At 37.3% G+C, this 18129-nt stretch overlaps 1 protein-coding gene across 5 annotated transcripts in view; it reads left to right on the top strand.

The window, feature by feature from the left end:
* Positions 1–18129, top strand: part of dag1 (dystroglycan 1) — a 363385-nt gene that overhangs the window by 327467 nt on the left and 17789 nt on the right. For 3 of the 5 annotated variants that reach the window (XM_056759078.1, XM_056759079.1, XM_056759080.1), the window contains one exon: positions 5926–6517. The exons of 1 other annotated variant lie outside the window; for it this stretch is intronic. The gene's annotated coding sequence lies outside the window, so the exon portion shown is untranslated. Of the gene's footprint in view, positions 1–5925; positions 6518–6568; positions 7237–18129 lie in introns of those variants that run through there. One more of the 5 variants, XM_056759077.1, reaches the window with a different exon arrangement.

The following is an 18129-nucleotide window of genomic DNA, read 5'->3' on the forward strand; positions in this document are numbered from 1 at the left end:
AGACACAAGTCGCATTGCCCTTTAAAAGAATACACAGCAAATAAACGACCTTTTCTGAGATAAAATAATTCTAAATTAATTTGTGTTGCATGTGATTGGTGTATAAAAACTATAGACATCTGTCTGAGACAAACTCAAACAATCGTTGATACAACTACTGTATAAATAACCAAAAAATGCTTTTATTACATTCTCAGATCCATTGTTTGACCCACAAGAAAAAGCAAAACATATGTTTTATTGTGGTGATGCTTTAATTACATAGCTTATTGTTTTTTTACAGTTGCAAGAGTAGTGAAACTTCGCCAGTGTGTGTAGCTTGAGCATCACATGTCATCCATTAAAGAAAATGGACTGTAATGTTATATTTTGAGTGATGAGCATTTTTGCTGCATTATGTTTGACCGAATCAATTTCTGTGTTTATAAAATCTCATCCAATTCCGATTGTTGCCTGCCAGCCTCATAATTTTACTTTACTGAAACATGAGGAAATGTGTCTTCTATGCCAGAATAGGCTGAAATGGGTTTAGCCACCAATCTCCATCATTTATCTTAATACAAACAAGAGAAATTGGAAGGCATGAGATTTACTCAAATACAATTAAGATGCAGTTATAAAGAAGTGCATGCATCTGACGCAAAGAACTTTTTGATTTCTTATTTTATTACAGTTTTCGTTTACAGAAGTGGCCAGCAGTTATCAATTTGCACAAAGCCACATTGTGTCTCTTATGAGTCGTAACAACCCAAGTGTATCGTCCTATCAGATTTTGTACAGATGAGTGATGGGACTCCACATGCTGCTCTTTAAATATAAGTTAATGAAAGCTTCTCTAACAGTGGAAGACGTGAAGGCTAATAGAATATATAGCATGATATAGATTACATATTTATCTGATTTCTCACCCTCTGACACACCATTTAGATGCTAATGCAATTCAGTCTCTCATTTTGCGAAAGGTTTGTGCGTGTGTCGGGTCAACTGCTGTAACAAAGTTTTGTATTAAAGTCTTCAGTGGCCGTGTCAGATATTTTGAATAAATTGTGAGATTGTTAAACACAATGACACAAGTTTCTAACATGTTGGAATTTATTGTTGATTCAATCAAGTTAACCCTTATGTCATTATTAAGTCTCCCTTACATCTTTCTAAAGCATGTATACTGTGTTTGTCTTAGTAGAAGCTTAAAGTAAGTTTTTACATAGATCTTGCAACATTTATGCACTAACAAATGCTTGGTTATTTTCAACCCAGCGTTTGGGTCAAAAAGGGATGAACCCAATCGCTCGGATATAAATTAACCTATGCTGTTCAGGTCTTGTTGGAGTAATAAAAACTTAAGGTATGAGTAACTAATGTTTAAAAGCACAAAACATAAATTTTTTATGTTTTTATTGATGCTAAGACATACCATTTGGAAAAAAATTCATGAGATCACATTGTAAAAATGGATTTTAGACAAGAATTCGGATTTAAATGTAACGACAAGAAACCGAACAGAAAAAAACTGTGTCGACTTATTTGATGTCCATCAGTTTTAACGTATGAAGAAACGGAGTAAAATACGTTTCGATTCTAAACATACACAGTCTAGACACATGCTTAGAATAAAGGCAGTGAATAATAACTTAATTTTGTTCCCTGCACAAAGCATGTAGTTTTTGAAGACATGAAAGATAATTTTCAAACTTGAGAGCCCTAGGTCACTTTGAGTTGCAAATGCTGCATAGCAAACATAACAAAATGTACCAATGCATTACACAGCATAAAAATAAGCGTACGAGTTAAGAACAACATGAGGGTGTGTTAATAATGACAGAATTTTGGATAAGCCTTTTCCTTCAAAATACAGAATTTTGCCTAAATAAATCAACTTGGCGTCTTATTTCACACATAACTGATAACTGCTCTTATCAAGAGTTGTAATTGATGCAGAGTCCTACTTTTTCGCAACTGCAAGTTGAAAAATATTGCATGTCAGGACAGGCCACCCACAGAGATATGATAATTTTATTTATGAATTTGGATGCGTTCGCTCATGTGATGCAACCAGAATGTTCTAGTAAAGGGGAAACGGCACAGAATGACACAATGCATTATGGGTATGCCATGATACATGTCACTATCTCAGTTTTTGCTGTTTAAAACAAAATAGCTATTTACCATGCACGTTCTAGTGAACCCATTTAACCTCATAACGGAATTTTTTTTGGCCATATTGATACATTTTTCAACAAAGAACAAATGCGACTATTAAACAGATGCTGCCTAGATGACCGTGAATGATGTGCAAATGGAGCAGTTGTCACAGATGAGAGATGCCAAATTTTATTTGGTACTCAGCTGTCTTCTTTGTCGATCTTTTAGATCCTACCCTTACTACTTGGACCCCATTTACATCGGTGATAAATTATTAATCACAGAAACGCAAAGTTCACTGCGACGCCCTATGGTGTGACTGGGTTAATCGCCTTGGGCGCGGAAAAGAAGCACACAGGTGAGCATGCGCTCATGAGCGTCCTGTCTGAACCTTGTTTGCTCAACCGTGGTACTAAACTAAAGCAGACAGGCGCATTAAAGGAGAACGTTCATGCATCAGAGCATGTAGACGTCAGTTTCTAGCCAACACACTTTAACGCGACCTGAGCAATAAACATAACCTCTGCATTAAAAATTCACGACACTCCGTATCCAGACAAGCAGATGCTTATTGTAGATATCCACCGCTTCAAGAACAACTGAGAACAAACTAAATTCTTTGGCAGTGCAGAAGCCCTGTGCCCACACATAATCCCACAGGACCAAACTGAAGATGCGAACAGCTGAGCCTGTGATGGTTGACTTTTATGGTGCGATCGTGGCGACTTTTAAGGGTATGGTATGATCCGCCTAACATGATCACAATGGGCATGATGGTTTGATGTAAATCCAGTGTTTGGCAGTATTTGATTGCTCATTTTCAACCGATTAATACAGTGTGAGCTTCATGACTGCACTTCTAACAAAGCTTAACAAAATGCGGTTGGTGAATTTCACAAAAACATTTCTCCCAAAAGAAAGAGTCTTCAAAGAGATTCACAATGCAAAGAAAACATCTTAATAGCCATAAATTGGGCTCCATTTTCATGATATTACTCCCACATGTTTACATTACTGTAACGTGAATGAGACTTTAAATCTGTATTATTTGCATTGATGATTCTCATTAGGAAGCGTAATACTGTAATGAGAGTCTTCCTGTCATGAACTAAAATTCTTATTATTTTCGTGAGCATAAATGAATGGTGTTTTTAGTTGTTATGCTTTTATGTGTGGATACTTATCCCTAATATATTTTAAATGATATGCTGGGTTTTTTCAACTCATAGCTGGGTCACATATGGACCAACCCAACTGTTGGGTTAAATTAAACTATATTTGAAGAATTCATTTGCAAAATCAGATATAACTCTCTAACACGATAAAAACATGGTAACATTAAAAATGTTCATCTTCATTTACAATAATAATAATAATACTAATTTCAAACAAATTCATGTATATCTTTTACAATATATATGTTCACTCATTACATAATGAGAATGAGAGTTTAAATTAATGACAAGGCAAACAAAATCTAGTGGTTCATGCAGAATGTGTTTGTATTCATCAAAATTTGACTTTTTTTAAAGACCAACAGACCTTTTGTCATAATAATTTTCGTGACACTCCATAAGATACTATAATGTGTGTGCATACAGTACAGTACACCGTAGGCGTGTGTATACGGCACAACAGCTCAGTGTTACAGTTTGACTGGGCGACATCTTCACGTCTAACAGCTGTAGTCCAATGAGCCAAGGGCACCATTGTTTCTGGCTTGTCGTTGCTTTTTAATACCTTAAGTGAAAAAGCAAATAGGATTTGAAGCCCAGCAAACACGGCTGCTCTCAGGGACATTGCTTTGTCACTTTACATTAAACACACTCCATTGGATTTGCTCTGCCAAACATATAGCTGCGTTCGGCTTCAGTTCGCTTATCATCTTTTAACATGATATTAGCATGGAGAAAAACAACCGATAGTGATACTGCATGACATTTCAGGGCATTTATTTTGCTATAAATACTTATTCCTTAAGAAGATTAACTTGCACATGAAGTTAATAAACTAACCTTGAACCGATGCTGCCTAATACAAGAACAGTTCATCCAAAAAATGAAAATTCTGTCATCGTTTCCTCACTCTCATTTATTTTACCGAACCTTGAAGATGTGAATGTTATAAAAGCAATTTCTATCGTTTTTAACCCATCTCTTGTATGTTTGTGAAGTATATATTGCTTGACAAGTATTAAACGCAATGCCATCCGCACTTAAATCCAATCTAGGACCCTTCAACACAATATACCATAAATATAAACTTTACAATAGGGTCCCTAGTTTCTAATCTACCTGTCGGAAAGCGTCCAGGCTTAACACCATCAATCAAACGCCTGGATGCATTTGGACTATTTCTTTTAAATGTGATCTCAGGTACTGCCGGGGACATTCGCCCTTATTAAAGATGGCCTTTATAGCCACCCCAGGTTGTCTCTCAGATGGCCACCTTTATATCCAGAAATGGCCAGATATTGATTGCGGAGTACGAAACTGTGGGGATGGTGATAATCTTATCCTCTACTACAGATATACAGAGCAACACCAGAGACCTTCAAATCTGGGTATTCACTGTCCAACTTGAAATGGCTGCAGCAGATGAAACCGCAGAGGTGCACTGCTGATTATATCTTACCTGGTATTGAGACAAACATTTGTACAGGACTGCATCTCTATGCCTGGGGGGATTTTGTGACCTGTTTTAGATATACATGAGCCAAAGAGTACATTAGGAATGAGAAACCTATCTTACCCATTTGTAGTAACACATACAAAGACAAAGTCAAGCAAGGTTAAGCCCTTACATGAGATAATATTAAACTAGATAGACGTAATTTATGTTAAATCTCTGTAAGTGACATTTCTTAATAATTGCACTGCCTTTAAAATGTGCCTTTGCTTCTGTTACTTTCATATGCATAGAAACGAAAAATTAATAATATTAATAATAACAATAATATTAACGACAACAACAATAATAATAATAACACCATAAGAATAATTATAAAAGTAAATTTAGTTTATGAAGTGCTTCGTGCGTTTCTTTCACATGCATAGAAACAAAAATGTTGTCTTTCAATTATTATTTATTTGTAATAATATTAATAAATATTATAACAATAATAATAAATATTATAACAATAATAATAATAATAATAATATTAACTTTAAGAATAATTTAAGTTAATTCTTAATAAATTATCTTATTATCTTAATTTAATAAAAGTAAATGTAATTTATGGAGAGTTTGGTTCAAAAATGAGATAACTTTTATATGTTATCATAGTTTTATTGTGTCAGTTAGCTGTTTTTTTTGTTATTATGGCATAAATCAAACAAACTAACTGAAGTGAAAATGTATTGCTATGCACAATTAAAAACGCTGATTTTAAAAACAGAGTTCTCTCATTTTCGAACCAAACTCTTCATATATTAATGATCAGGGCTGTCAAATGATTAATCTCGATTAATCGTATCCAGAACAAAAGTTTGTATTTACATAATATATATCTGTGCACTGTGCATATTAATTTTGTATTATAAACACAAAACAAACACATACTTGTCTATGTATTTAGGACATATTTAAATGATTTAATTTATATTTACCAATAATTTAAAAAAAGATTTATTAATTGTTATATTTTACACTTTTCTCTAATACATGCATTCATGTCTATGTGTTCATAAATACAAAATGAACATGCACAGTTAATTACGAGTAATCATTTGACAGCCCTAATGATAATATCTATCTATCTGTCTGTCTGTCTGTCTGTTACAGTCTGGGAAGTGGAGCACAGTAGCAACAAGAGGTGGAGGCTTTTAAGGGGTGGAGTGTAAAGGTATATTCCTCCTCCTCGGTCTGAAGGGATGATATTCTTCAAAGCACATCCACTGGAGTTACACAGCAAGTGCAGATCAGCTCTCACGTCGACAAAACCGCAGCGAAACCTTCATTTCGCTTGGTCGCATCAGCCCTCTGCATCGGGATGTCAGTCTTCCGAAGCTCTCGCTCCGCCATGTGATCGCCCTTGACTGTCGTTATGCACTTTCATTTGATCTTTCTTTTCATTTGTTTTCTCCGTCATTAAGACTCGAAGTAGGACTTCTAATCGAGCTGCGCGCAGTCGTCCCGTGGATTTGCCAGGAATAATTCATCCTCTTTCCCGGTTTGTCGTATCTTAAAAGGGACACGAGACAATCTGAGAGCGAGTGTATAAATAAACGGAAGACAGTAATAACCAGCGACACACATTCACCTGTCGACAAGAGGGACTTTTGGTTTAAACATCGGTTCATTCGCCTATCAAAGAAGCATTATAAAGGATTTGTTTGTTGGGATCGGGACAGTTTATCTTAATTCATCTCAAACGGTAATGTGTGTTTTTGTTATTAGAAAATATGTAATGTGTTTTTTCGTATCAGATGTTTGTGGGCTCGAGTGGACGGACTCTTGCTGTTCGAGTCTTCAAGCGGCCACTGAAAGTTTTTATTCAAGTATTATAAATCAGGCCTCCGGAGTTTATCGACGTAGAAATCAGCAAGGAAACTGTATTTTTATACTATTGTTATTACTATATGTACGGAATTATTATTATAAATATTGAAATACAATTTTTAATAATGAAAAGGTAGAACACCATAATACAAAAAGCGCCAATACTTTTGTATATATGCATATAAGACGTAAAAGCACATTACAAAGTTTTAGGCGGTACAAAACTTTTTAAAAGAAGATTAAAATAAACCAGAGCAAACAATAAAGTAGATTAAAACTAACATTGTTACGCAAAGAAATAGAAATAGTTGCAGGTGGACGGTTAAAGAATGCGCGAGCGCGCGGATCTTCGCTCGGCTGGTCGAGTCTCGCGGCTGCACAGTGAGGTGTTCAGATCGACGCGAGCGTGTCGGGGTTCGGCTGCTCTGGCCTCGAGGCTGGACAGTGAAAGTGTGTGTGTGCAGATTGATTCGTGTAGATGAAGAGAAGCACAAGGGCGAGATTTCTTCTCCTCCTCGCGTTCGGATGCACCAACAAGTTTGACATCCAGACGTTAAAATAGCCGAGATGTGACGCCGATCTGCGTAAACGGAGGTAAGAGACCGCGCGGAGGGCTTTTGAGGCAGCTGGACTGAATTGACGTTACCGGGGGTATTTTTAGGCTTGGCTTGTTTGTGCTGCAGAGAGACTGGCGCTTCTGTTGCGAGCCGAATGCAAACAGGTGTAAGACCCACATATTAACCGCGAGCGAGCGCCGACGCGACATACCGTAACGCTTTCATTATAATCGACGAGGCGCGTCTCGCAAGCGTTTTTAGTTTGTCGCGACGCCTTAAACGCGTCGTTAGCGGTTAAGATGGGCATTTAAACGGCTCGCGGAGCCTCGCAAAGGTGTTAACGGTTGTCGCGCGATATCGAATAATGATTGTGTTAAGACACGAATCGCAACGGCGTGAGTCATGTTTGTGTGTTTAAAAGAGCAGTCTAACGTTAGTCTAGCGAGCTGTTACGTTAGTTGTGATGTCTTCTGACAACTGTCCTTTAGCTATTTTTGGAGGACTAAATGAAGGTCTCTTGCGATCGATTAAATAAACTGTCAAGTTGGTGACCAGTTAATAAACTAATCTAACTTGGGCTGTTGTATTTGCATGCTGAAATCCCCGTGTGGGGAACTCATTTACGGTGTAAATATATTTTCCCCGTTTGTTATCGTTGTGTGTTAATTTAGTCGTTAAAGGACATCAGTGGGTCATTTAAGGTGTTATTGACCACAAACAGATGATCGACAGAATCAATCTCAATAGAAAAGCGATTAAATCTGTCATTGCTCATGTAAATCGCGAATATGGTGCAACCAACCTTCATTTCCGTGTTGCTTTCAGATGATTTCTTAAGGTGTCATTTTTCTACGGTTATCGCTTTTGGCGCCTCTGTTGAACGTTTTCGGGTTTTCAAGGTTGTGGTCTTTCTAAAACGCTCTTTTTTAAAAACGTACGGTTCGCGTTTTGCTTTAATGTGTGGTTTTAGATTGTAAATAATGTGGCATTGTTGTGTCTGACGTTTTGGAGGATTTTTTTGTTAAATAAGCACAGTCTGTTTTGGGGCTTCTGTTCAAAGGGTGTCCCTATCAAACCCCTGAAATTTGTTCGTGTGAATTTGTTGTTGTCTCTGCCTCCTAATAGAAACTCAACAAAGTAGCCCAGTGTGTACGGCTAATGAACCAGGAGAATTTTTTTGCTTATTGGCTTGTTTGGCTTTTTAGCATGTTCGTCACGTCCGACTCTCCATGGAGACGTTTTCAAACCTTTCAGCTGTGTGAGGGTTTTTTCCCTCTTCTGGTCGAGGGACGAGAAAACCTCCATAAACACACCAGACATTTCAACGCTCCCTCTCTCTTAACATTTACTTTCTTTGTTTAATGCACCTCAGTGAACTTGAATGTGTCTCCAGATTGACTCTAAATGTCTACTGTTCACAAATTCCTTGTTTTATAGTTATTTATAGTATCACATGCATTGTTTATAATGTTGTGCCTTCGTGTTTAATAAAGATATTCGGTCGAAACGCGACTAACAAGTTGTGTTTTTGCATATTTCATAATGATTTTAATGGTTTAAGTGTATTTTGTTTAGGCTATGTTAGGTTCAGATGCTATTAAAAACAATTAATAGATTACAGAAACAAAAATATGAATCAAACATTTCTATAGTAATAATATGCCATGTAAATATTTTATTTTTTCTCAAAATGATTCCAAATGTGAATTTCTTATTTTATTTTTAAAGCGGTACACAATTCCAACTAAAGAATATAAGGCTTTTGGAAAAAAGTTGTTGCTAACGTGACATGTGCTAAGTTTTATGACATCATAGATATTACTTAAAGATATTTCAGTGGATAATAATTGGTCAAACTGGTTTTAGGTTGAAGTCCAGTCTAACTCGATACTTAAACTGCTATATAGTGTTAAGGGCTGTCAAGTGATTATTTGCGTTTAATCTCATCCAGAATAAAATTTTGTTAACATGATATGTCAGTGTACTGTGCATATTCATTTTGTATTCATAAACACAAGAACATACACGTGTGTGTGTGTGTGTATATATATATATATATAATTTAAATGATATATAGATGTCTATTAATTTTTATATTTTTGTTAAATATATGAATATTTATTCAAAACTGATATGCACACTACACAGACATACAAACACAAACTTTAATTCTGGATGTGATAAATCACAATTAATCGACCGCCCTAATTTTGTGTAGCCAAGATGTGGTTATCATGTACCTTGTTTTTTTGTAAAACAGTTCAACATATTCTCAACTTTCTCAGTATTGAGATGCTTTGTTGTGTAGGCTTTGAATATCTCATATGAACAAGGCTATACTGAGTTGTTCTGGAATAAGGCCATATCTCTGTCTTGGCATGTAGTTAAGTCTATTTTCTGCAACCCCCTCATTCCTTCCCAAGGGAAACTCCAGCGAGTAAAGAGGGATGAAATTAGAGGACAGGTATATGTTTCTTGCCTACCCTTTATTCTTGTAGAAGTTCTGTAAGGGCACGTCTGCCTATTGGGTTTCACGTTCTAAACTTCATCTCCGGGTTTCTGAAAATGCTGCCCAGTTTCATGTTCTTCCCCCCATTTCAATCTGAGTTTGGACTATTGAAAGTCTGTGGTGGGAGACTGAATTAGTCCTAGGTTTTTTTCTCCCCTGTCCTTAATTTAATTGCGATTGCAGGTATTGCGGTGCCCCATGGGCTGAAGATGCAGAAGATGTTCTGGCCCGTTGTACTGTTGCACTTGTCAAGAGTTATTGATTTGTTTGCCCCTGAGAAGAACTCTCTTGCTTCTGTAATTGCATGTTCATTTATGTTGTAATTTGTTTGAGCTAACCAGTCCACCGAGATATTTATTTCTGGTGTACCTTGTAAAATGCCCTTTTACTGCGCGGCCCTTCTGGAGGAGCGCTAAGAAAACGTTAGCAGTAGTTGACAGTATTGATTTATCCTCGCACACGTGACTTGCCGTTGTTTGGATTTAAAAATAGAAGAAGTATGAGGTGCTTTTCTCCCGGCGGGTGCCTGGAAGTTTATTGTAGATGATTGTACGCTGGAGTCACAAATATGTGTTTGTGAAGTAGTTATGTGCTTTGTTGCAAATCTCTCCGCTCAAAGCCTTTAAGTTTCATTATACTGTACTGTCGCCGACCACAACAAAATTTATCATGTGTGTAGTCGTGCTACGGATCTCTCGTGCTTTCGTAATCGGACGTTGTAATCTTGCAGCGTGATTGGATTTGAGACGACGCCGCAGCCAGAACTCCGTGGCGGCGGGCTGCTCCTGCCACAAGCTGGTCTTTCTTTGCATGCACATATACGTAGCTCTTGTTTATTTTCCAGCGGGCAGCTTCAGTCTTTTGAAGGACTGTCTGCTGCAGTGTGCAATAGTTCACACTTCAATTGCAGCCTAACCTAGATTTCTGTAGCACCGCTTGTAAATAACCCTGGGTCTCTGTTCTGATGGAGGGGGCTTTAAAGGCGGTGGGAAACAGCTCTAATGCAAGGCTGCGTACGATCTGTGCTGTGATAAGACTTGCATCATCAGCAGAGGTGTGGAGCGCCGAGAGGAAGAAAGCAGAGAAATCCGGATTTCTTACTGGCACGGGGCAAGCAGATTTTTTTGTCTACTAGCGTGCACATCTGTTATGTGCAATAACACGCAATACCTTTGAGGAGACGTATGTTTTTTTAATGAGATCATGTTTTGTCATGTTGCTTTGCTTGGTTTGCAATTTCTGACATTTCTAGAATTTAGAAAAGGAATCTTTTAAAGCATAAACCAAGTTAATGATTTATTGGCATGTTTATCCCAAAAAAAATATATATTTTTGTAACTCGAAGAATAATCACTTTCTAAAACTCAAATTGTTCATCCCATTCTCTACAACAATAGACTCCACTCATATTGCTCCCAGTGGTCATATTCAGTCCTTTTTTAAAAGGATAAAATCAAGTCTGGTTCTTATATTTTTCACAATCAAAGTAGTTTCTCTCGTAAAAACGTCACATCATGGGAGTAGAATGTAAACATTTTCGTTGTTCATTAGTAGAAATAAAAAACCAACAATGGTTGTAGCACATATAAAATAAAAAAGTAATGGTAACTACAAATTAACCATGGTTGTGCTACTGTAACCGTAACTTAACCATGGTATTTTTTAATGTTAAACTATAGTAATACAAATAGTAATTAATCCACCAGAAAAAATGTTACTTCACTTTTACTATATAAAACCATGGTAAATTTACTTGAGGGAACGTGTTTAATCTTATTATTGTAGACAACCAAGTTATTTGTAGATTTTATTTTTTGTGTATAGGTAGTTGACAAATATACTGTACATGTGTCCCATTGTGTGTTATATAGCAAAAATGTAGAAAAAAAACATAATATTCATATTATTATATTATTTATATTTAAAATATAATTATCTAATGATGAAATCAATATTTCATGACATCACAATGGCAAAATGTAGAAAACAAACTGTTAATAATATTGTATTATTAATATTTAAAATATAATTATTTAATGATGACATCAATAATTAATGACATCACAATGCCTATATATATATATATATATATATATATATATATATATATATATATATATATATATATATATAGATATATATACACGTGTAGTTGACAAGCACTACAATAACACTACAAAGATTTATGTTCATATTTAGTTTTTGCTGTCACACCATAGGACACATTTATGGTATATTTGTCAACTACCCAAAATATACATTTTGCCATTGTGATGTGAGGAAGAATTGATTTCATTATTTGAGAATCACTTATGACTATTGATTTGCATATATATCAGGGATGTACAAATATGGGTAACATTATAATCACAATTATTTAGCTCATTTTCAATCACATTTTTTATTGCATTTCCACATTTGTTTTATTTAAGACAAAACTGTACAGCGTTTGTATTTGAGATTATGTATAAAGAATCAACCATTAGTCTTATAATCGTTAGATTAGTCGATTATCAAAATAATCGATTTGAGCCCTATTAGTTGTGGACAATAACCCTGTAAAAATCAATATCTGTAGTACTTGAAGGTAAACAAACGGGCCATTAGTTGTAATTCTTCAAATAGGCCATTTCTCAGAAAGGATTTGGCTGTGCGGATTTTACATATTTTAAAAACAAGTAATGCAGTATAATTTGTGACTGGCAAAACCAATATTAGCAACAACAGCTTTCGAGAGTTGAGAAAAGCAATAGTACAGCATTTTGTGAGGAGAAAAACATGTAGCTGTAATGCCACTGCATAACTTGGGTCAAGACTTTCTGTAGTGTTGAGACCTCTGGACCAAAACTGCACTCTGACATTTTTGAGGAAAAACAGCTTTGAGTACAACACACGACCTTCTCCTCCGCGTTCCTCGAACACAAAGAGGCGAATAGAAAAAAGCACTTTTTCTTCAGTGGTCGACTTGCCGAGTTCTTAGTGTTTTTCAGGTTGATTTCTATGGACTCAATGGAGACGTCCTGGCCTGTGGTCTCAGCAGAGGATGAAAAACAGATCTGTCTTACAGGGAAGACGGCATGATTCACTAGCTCAGCACGTTGTTGAACGCGAGTTTAATGTAGCATAGGATGTTTGCGCGATGGCCTGGAGACTAAGACACGTTGTCGGCTCTGGATGGGCTAAGCTGAGCAGATAAAAGCCAACTCACATGAACACACACTTAAATTACCTGCTTAAAAATGCAATAATATTGATTTTTAAAGATGCTGTTTACATATCCTGCCCGACGCTATGGCCGGCTGATGAACATGGTGTTGTGTCTGCAGGATTTAAGAGGGAAATGAAACGTTGTGCACGTTTAATGTTTGCAAGAGCCAATTTGTGTCCAGCATCCTTTTAGATGAAGGGAAGACCCCTTTCGTGCCACTCCTTTGAGATGCTCTTAGACTCAAATTGCCCGCTGTTTACACAAGTGCCAATGTGTCTTTTATGATCTTTGCAAGAATGCTTCAGGAAGGCGACCGTGGAGTTCGTCTTGATCGAGCTTAGATCTGTCACTACCTCCAGAGCTACACCAAGCTGGAGAGAGGGGGAAAACACCTGCCGTTGCTTAAAAGATTAGCCTGGTTAACCGTAAAGTGCGAGGTTGGTCGCGGACGAGAAAGCCAGTTGTACTCAGGCCACCTGCGAAGTCACAACAGAGGTCATGTGGATCGCTTCAGGCGTCGAGTTCTGAAAACATCTACTTTAAGAAAATGATTTACAGTGTAGTCAGTTTGAACAATGATGTATTAACTATTATAGTTAGGATTGCGTTTTTTCAGTCTGGAGCTATTTATTGTATTCTTAAATCCACATTTACTTGGTCTCTGGGGTTTTGTGTCCATCCAATGGAGGTCAATGGGGTTTAAAGTGATCGTTCACCCAAAATTGAAAATTCTGTCATTTATCATTTAGTCATGTATGACTTTAGTTTTTCAGCTGGACACAGAAGAAGATATTTTGAAAGATGTTGTTAACAGGACCCCATTGCATTGGTTTGGTGTCCATACAATAGAAGCGAATGGGGTCCAGTGCTATTTGGTTACCAACGCTCTTCAAAATATCATCTTTTGTGTTCTGCTTAAGAAAGAAAGTCTTACAAGACTATATCTACTTATACGGAGTACAAACATGTTTTGGGTATTTTATGGCACATAATACTAACCCTTTCCGATCTTTACACTCCATCTATAGCAGAATATTCCTTTTGATCGACTTTTTAGGAAACCTACTGCAACTTTTTTTATTTGGTTTATTTCCATTATACACCATGTTAACATCCACATGTGCTAAACCCAGGTCACATCTTTTAAAAGCCCTTCTTTAAAAAGAGTATATCAATATAAATCTTTTTATGCATTGCTGCATGCATTTCGAGGAAATATGGTTTCAGTATCTTTCACAAGCGTCCGTGTTCGGCTACGCCATTTGCACCGCTCGATGAAATCAGTGTGGGCAATGAGCAGGGGGTCTGATTAGAGCTTTAAATTCAGGGCACGCGTCCGGCTGCGCTCTGTCCACTCCTTGTGAATCTTAAATCCGTCAATTTAATTTTCCTTGAATGGCACTGTGCTGCGGAGGAGGGGGTGTCCTCGTGCCGCACAACTTGTCAATTTGTAGAATATCGCTTCAAGGAATTATACTGAGTGCCCATAGTGGATTTTTCAGTCGGCTCTGCCCCAGACTAATTCCAGAATCAAATCTGTCCACTCCTTGACGTTACAATCAAAAGACAGAGTGGAAGGTGAACCAAAAACATGTCTTTTTCCATCTGATTTGTGGTGTTTGGATTGCTGTTGCTCGTGTTCTGGTTAGGGAATTAAAGCACAACCTGGCCTGGCGCCACTGGGGTGTTATTTTTGAAGTGACCAGACGTATGATTTTTCCTGACAGACAATAAAACGGTTATAAATCATGGGCTTAAAATGAAACAAAAAGGTACCATCTATTCACCCCATGTTGTACAAAACCTGTGTATGACTTTCTTCTATGGAAAATATCTTTCAAATCATACAGGTTTGGAATGACAAAATGTTTAAGCTCTCAGCCACACAAATCAGAATATAATGGATGCTTAGGGATGGGCTAGAAAACATTGTATAGCCTTGATAGCATCACTAGCATTTTGGTGACAGGTTTTGCTTGATAAACTTTAAATATAAATTTATTGTATATAAATATATAGTTGCGACATAATGTGCATACTGCAACTTTTTTAATTTGGTGTATATCGTGGTACGTAAATAAGTTGGTGTTGCCACCTATATAGATATGTTGTGGTATATATTTTTACTGTGAAATAAAATAACTTGAATGCACAGTCAAAAAATGTAATTTCGGAAATAGACTATTCATTTATACGTACATGTCTGTGTGTTGTGCTGATATTTTGTAATTTTTAGTCAAGCATTGCCGTTTTTCTATTTTAAGGTCATGATATGTGATATGTGCCGCAGTTGATCATTAGTTAGGCCTCATCTAACCCAGCAGTCCTTAAATCATTAAACATCTTGGACACCAAACATCACTCCAAGCGTGTTTTTTACACCTCCTTTGGTGTTAAAATCTTGGCCTGTGATAAAGAGAAGAGAGAAGGTTGTGGGGAAAAGAGGGGCGCAGACCAGGTGTGTTTGACACTGACAAACAGTATAAGCTTCCAGCTGCTCGGTAACTCATAGTGCTGACCAAGTAAATACTGCAGAACCGCTGTGGAACCAGACGAACGCATGTGTGCTATTTCTCGCAAGTCAACTACACCGTGTGTCTTCTCACTGAAGGACGTTGTCTGTCTTTATTTGGTTATTTCACATCAACACGTGCACTGTAGGTGGTTCCTCGCGTAATAGTGCCAAGACATAACAGATAACAGACTGATTGTGATTTCCAGTAGCATCCATTTTGTCTATGTAGTCTGCCATCAGAAAGGGTGTTGTTCAGATTTTCCATGTGCAATGTGGGAAGGTTGGCAAGGCGATACCACTTCAGGAATGCATGTCTGTATGGAGAAAGTCAGCATTGCTTTGAGAGTATTGTCTGAAGATGGCTGCATTGGATGGAAAATTACTAGAAAAGATGGATGGGCACATAATGGGGTTCTGTTTTGACATGCTGCGAGGCTCCAGATACAAAAGATAAAGAATTGTTTTGATATCATGCAAAGAATTCTTTTAGTCAAGGATTTTTGAAGCGTCTAGTTTATGGTTTTTAGGTTGAATACATCAGTCATTGTTAAATGTCCCCACTAACTGCTTAAAGTTGGCTTTAGTTCTTGAAGTCCTAACTTCTGTAGAGTTAAAAGGGCATTTAAGGTTTTAAAAGGTATAAAAGTTGGACATGAAATTGTGGCAAAGAAGACATGAAGCCCTGTATAGATGAGTCTATTCGTATGCCAGGTTAGTTAGTTTTTCACAATTTTAAGCCTTGAGTTGAAATATGGCTCTCGTAGCATATTACAAAATGTGTAGGATCACCTGGGGTTGTCATCTAAAAAGTCACAGAAAATGTGATTTTATTTTTAGCTTTTTCTCATATTTGGCTTTTTATTTCTTTAATATCTCTGCGCATTTGATTTATGTGGCTTATATTCCAGAAACATTTTTTCCTCAAGAAAACGCCATGATATTTTAGTTTAGTCTTCTAAGGTTTCGCAGATATAGAGAGATGCCTCGGAAGTGTTACCAGTGATGTTGTCCTGTGTTATGTCTGTAGGCTTCATAACAAACAGTACATTTTCTCTTGCAAGGTTGTGTTTTGTCTAGCCCAAACCACACGTATCTGGGCGTCTTTGCTAAGTAGACAAATAGGTTGTTGATGTCTATTGTGAGGTGTTTATTGACACAGGTCGTTGAACCAAGACACCATCAACAGATGTGTTTCTGTTCAAGAAGTCAGCGATTGCGTCTCTAAGGCCATCTGTCGGCCCCTGGTTTGGGTTAAGAGAGTTGCCTATCGTTCTCTGGTTAAAGTAAGCTAAAATGGGTTATTCGTATGCCGTCAAGCTGGTGTTTGTTCTGAACAAACACTGATCTACTTTGAAGAGCTCTCTTTCTCCTGAGCAACATGCACGTGTCACTAGCACGGTTAAGCACCTGTGCCGTGGGCTTCATAGAGTCTTGTTCTCTGAAATTCTCCTTGTTGCATGTGCCGAAAGCCATCGTGCTTCAAACCCTCCCCTTTGACCACCTGTCCTGCAGATACCACTTTTCACATTCCGATGGATTTTTCCTCTTCCATTGTCCTGTTTAATACGGATGTGACATAATGGAAGCATAATAGGATGCAGTTTTATGTTGACTTTAAAAGCTGGATGGTTTGTTAAAAGTTACATAAGGGAGACATAATGCCAATCTTATTCAAGCCTTTTTGACATGGTTTGAGCCAGAGATGGGTGACTGGCCCTACAAGCAATTAGGATGTATCTGTCAAGTTATTTTGGGTCAGGATGGTGTCCTGGTACATGTTAGGAGCCTGTGGGTTCCCAGCTGTCATTGGCGTCCTTTTACCAACTAGCCCCAATCTTCTCCAAGAATGCGATTGTATTTGTTTTAATTCATTTTTGAAAATGTTTCATTTTCTGATGGTCATTGCCAGTTATCTGTCCTCAAAACGCATCTGCCAATTTAGGTTTATCTTGATTCTGGAGTGCCCTGTGATAGGCTGATTCACACCAAGATGGCAGTTTTAGAGTAAAGCTTGTCAGACGTAATTACGAAGGTCACTGTGTTCTGCATGATTTTTATTGAAAGAAGTGTCATTTGACTACAACGTTGAAAGACTTCAGCTGCTTTTTGTCCCAGTCACGCTGATGCTCTGAACCACAATTTGTTGAGATTTAAGGATGGTGTTTGAAGTTCTGAAGCGGCTGACTGGATCGCCCAAGGACTATCATTTCATTAATTGGAAAAATTGGATGACTAGCTATTAAACCTTTGAGAGTCTTGCTGTAAATTGCATCCGGTGATGCATCTGTAACACACTTTTCCCTTTATTAACAGTGTCCTAGGTTAAAGGTCTCAAAACAGGGTTTTAAACATTGTGATTGATCCTGAAACCAACAAACTTTTTAAGATAGAAAAAATAGTTACTTTTGGTTTTTAATTTCGTGTTTGTTTGGTTGCCGTCACATAATTGCAGGCAACCGAGTAGACTGTTAAGTGAATCACAGTCAAACACTTCGCGAGCCACACTGCCATCTAAGAGAAATATCTGACGACCGACTAAGTTTTAATCAAAGTGAACATGCGTTCCTTTTCGTTTGGGAAAGCGCTGCAATTCCCTAAATTGTTTCTCTCAATTCATTTTAGCTCGTCATCAAATTAAAAATGCATTAGAGAGGTGTAAAGCACCGCTACCCTTGCCTGTTTTCATATCTCCAAGCAC

Source organism: Triplophysa dalaica, chromosome 10 (assembly GCF_015846415.1).
Source record: "Triplophysa dalaica isolate WHDGS20190420 chromosome 10, ASM1584641v1, whole genome shotgun sequence".
NCBI lineage: Eukaryota > Metazoa > Chordata > Actinopteri > Cypriniformes > Nemacheilidae > Triplophysa > Triplophysa dalaica.